The sequence below is a fragment of the Danio rerio genome, chromosome 24 (genome assembly GCF_052040795.2).
Source record: "Danio rerio strain M-AB ecotype USA chromosome 24, GRCz13ab, whole genome shotgun sequence".
Lineage (NCBI taxonomy): Eukaryota > Metazoa > Chordata > Actinopteri > Cypriniformes > Danionidae > Danio > Danio rerio.
The window spans coordinates 29,447,914-29,452,345 of NC_141044.1; the positions used below are offsets into that span (position 1 = coordinate 29,447,914).

General features: G+C 35.2%; 1 long non-coding RNA gene across 1 annotated transcript; it reads right to left on the reverse strand.

Moving 5' to 3' along the window:
• Positions 1-204: 204 nt before the first annotated feature.
• On the reverse strand, positions 205-3,974 carry LOC147831074 (uncharacterized). The gene is made up of 3 exons (XR_015525105.1): positions 2,602-3,974; positions 1,974-2,157; positions 205-1,898 (listed from the first exon to the last, which is right to left on the reverse strand). It is a non-coding gene; the product is annotated as an uncharacterized LOC147831074 (long non-coding RNA).
• Between the last annotated feature and the right edge of the window lie 458 nt (positions 3,975-4,432).

The window sequence follows — 4,432 nt, forward strand, 5'->3', positions numbered from 1 at the left end:
TCAATACATATACAAACATTATAAACTCTACATATGCACATATGATATATTCAATACATATACACACTCTATACATATGCACACATGATACATTCTATACATATGCAAACATGATACACTATACATATAAACATGATTCATTCAATACATACTGTATGCACACATGATATATTCAAGACATATACAAACATTATGTATATGCACACATGATACATTCTATACATATGCTTACATGATACAATTTATACATATACACACTATACATATGCAAACATGAAACACTGTATACATATTCAATCATCATACGTTTTATACATATACAAGCATCATACATTGACACACACTGACATCAAGGTCTGGGATAGAACCCGGGTCTCTGGCTTGAAAGGCAAGTTACTTAACCACTCAGCTACAGGGAGATGATGCTACCCTGTGATGAACGATGCACTCCTTACATATGCACACATGATATACATGCATGATACATTCTATACATATTAGCACATACACTCTATACATATGCACACATGACATATTCTATACATTTACAAACATGATACAGAGACACACATTACACTGACATCAAGGTCTGAGATAGAACCCAGGTCTCTGACTTGAAAGGCAAGATACTTAACCTCTCTGCTACTGGGAGGTGATGATGCCTTATGACAAACGATGCACTCCATACATATTTACACATGATATACTTTAGACAAATGCATACATGATACATTCTATACACATATGCCCAATTCATTATATACATATACAAACATTATGCACTCTATACAAATGCACACATGATACAATCTATACATATACAAACAATACATATGCACACATGATACACTCTATACATATGCACTCATAATGCACTCTATACATATGCACACGTTACATAGTATACATATACAAACTATACATATGCACACATGATACATTCTATACATATGCAAACACAATACACTATACATATAAACATGATTCATTCAATACAAATGCACACATGATATATTCAATACATATACAAACATTATAAACTCTACATATGCACATATGATGTATTTAATACATATACAAACTCTACATATGCACACATGATACAATTTATACATATACACACATGATACATTGCATACATATTTAAACACCATAAACTTTATACATATACAAACATGATACGTTCTATACCTGTACAAACATGATACACAGACACACACTGACATCAAGGTCTGGGATAGAACCCGGTTCTCTGGCTTGAAAGGCGAGTTGCTTGTCCACTCAGCTACAGGGAGGTGATGCTATCCTATGACGAACGATGCACTCCATTCTAGACAAATGCATGCATGATACATTCTATACATAAACACACATGATTCATATGCACATGATACATGTAGAAACTATAGATATGCACATATGCACATATGATACACATAAAACATTCAATATGCACACTTGATACATATACAAACATGATATGTTTTATACATATATGATACATATGCACACATAATACAGTCTTTACATATGCACAGATGATACATTTACAAATGTTTTACACATGCACAAAAGATACTTTCAATACATATACAAAAATGATAGTTAGACACACACAATACACTGACATTAAGGTCTGGAATAGAACCCAGGTCTCTGGCTTGAAAGGCGAGTTATTTAACCACTCAACTACTGGGAGGTGATGATGTCCTAGGAAGAACAATGCACTCCATACATATGCACACATGATATACTCTAGACAAATGCAAACATGATACATTCTATACATATAAACATGATTCATTATATACATATACAAACAATATACACTCTATACATATGCACACATAATACAATCTATACATACACAAACAATACATATGCACACATGATACACTCTATACATATGCACTCATGATGCACACGATACATGGTATACATGTACAAACTATACATATGCACACATGATACACTCTATACATATGCACACATGATACATTCTATACATATACAAACATGATTCATGCTAAACAAATGCACACAATTCTCATTCATTACATATACAAACATGACACATATGCACACTATACATATACAAACATACACTATACATATGCACACATGACACATTCTATACATATACAAACATGATACACTCTATACATATACAAGCGTTATACATATGCACACAAGATACTTTCTATACTTATAATATACATATAGAAACATGATACACAAAACACACATGATATACTGACATCAAAGTCTGTGTTAGAACCTGGGTTTCTGGCTTGAAAGGCAAGTTACTTAACCACTCAGCTACTGAGAAGTGATGATGCTCTTAGACGAACGATGCACTCCATACATATGCACACATGATATACTCTAGACAAATGCACATATGATACATTCTGTACATATACACACATGATTCATTCTATACACGTACAAACATCATACACTCTATACATATGCACACATGATACTCTATACATATGCACACATGATACATTCTATACATATGCACTCATGATGCACTCTATACATATGCACACGATACATGCTATACATGTACAAACTATACATATACACACATGATACAGTCTATACATATACAAGCGTTATACATATGCACACAAGATACTTTCTATACTTATAATATACATATAGAAACATGATACACAAAACACACATGATATACTGACATCAAAGTCTGTGTTAGAACCTGGGTTTCTGGCTTGAAAGGCAAGTTACTTAACCACTCAGCTACTGAGAAGTGATGATGCTCTTAGACGAACGATGCACTCCATACATATGCACACATGATATACTCTAGACAAATGCACATATGATACATTCTGTACATATACACACATGATTCATTCTATACACGTACAAACATCATACACTCTATACATATGCACACATGATACTCTATACATATGCACACATGATACATTCTATACATATGCACTCATGATGCACTCTATACATATGCACACGATACATGCTATACATGTACAAACTATACATATACACACATGATACAGTCTATACATATGCACACATGATATTCTCTAGACAAATGAATACATGATACATTCTGTACATATATACACATGATTCATTCTATACATATATAAACATTATACACTCTTTACATATGCACACATGATACATTTTATACATATGCAAACATGATACACTCTATACACATGCACACATGATATACTCTAGACAAATGCATAAATGATACGCTAGTCGTATTGAACCGTTCGGTACGAGACTTTGGGTTCAGTACGCATTTCAAACGGAACGATTCAGACTAATATCTAAAAAAATAAAAGAGAAGAAGTACAAAAGAGCCCGCAATGCTTGCCCTGCCTTCAAGCTCTTCTTATTGGCCCACTGCGCAAGAACATTGGAATCCATTGGTTCATATCAGCTGTCAATGACTCAGTTCCGATGACAGGGAGCTACAGCCGCTAAAATGTAAAGGTCTGCGTACGAGTGAATGAAAACAACACTGGCAGATTTAGTTTTAGAAACCAGCTGGAGTTTCAACTAATGACACATCTGATTAGTGATCGTGCTGAATGTCAATCCAGCATTTACACTTTTCGAAGAGTGGATAAAAGACTTCCAGCGTTTAAAGTCCGCTATGACTAAAGCATTCACCGTAAAGCCGGTGGGACGGAGTTTTCAGGGAACAGTGTTTGTCTCATCTACACATTTTAAGCACAAGATGTTCTTACGTTATTTAATTCTTCATTTAATCATCACAATGCTGTCAGTCGTGCAAATGATGCCGAGTTCACCATCGCATGCATTCACTGAGATGAAACTGATATAGCACTACGAAATTACAACCAAGGCCACTGCTGGTCAAAAGGGTGCCCAATGCGAGATTTTACTTTGGTGCTCTCACAGAGGAACAAAAACACACAAACATGTGCATTTAAACATGTATTTATTATGCATGCATAAATATGCATATAAACACTTAAAATTATACTTCAACATTCAAACATTTACAGAACAAAATGATAGTGTGCATGGGGTGATGCGGTGGTGCAGTAGGTAGTGCTGTCGCCTCACCGCCAAGAAGTTGGCATTTCTGTGCGGAGTGTGCATATTCTTCCTGTGTTCGCATGGGTGGGTTTCCTCCGGTTGCTCTGGCTTCCCCCACAAGTTCAAAGACATGCAGTACAGGTGAATTGGGCCACCTGAAAAAAAGCTAAAACTGTCCATAGTGTATGTGTGTGAATGAGAGTGTATGGGTGTTCCCCAGTGATGGGTTGCAGCTTGAAGGGCATCTGTTGTGTAAAACATATGCTGGATAAGTTGGTGGTTCATTCTGCTTTGGCGACCCCATATTAATAAAGGGACTAAGCCGAAAAGGAAATGAATGAGTGAATAATAGTTTACATTA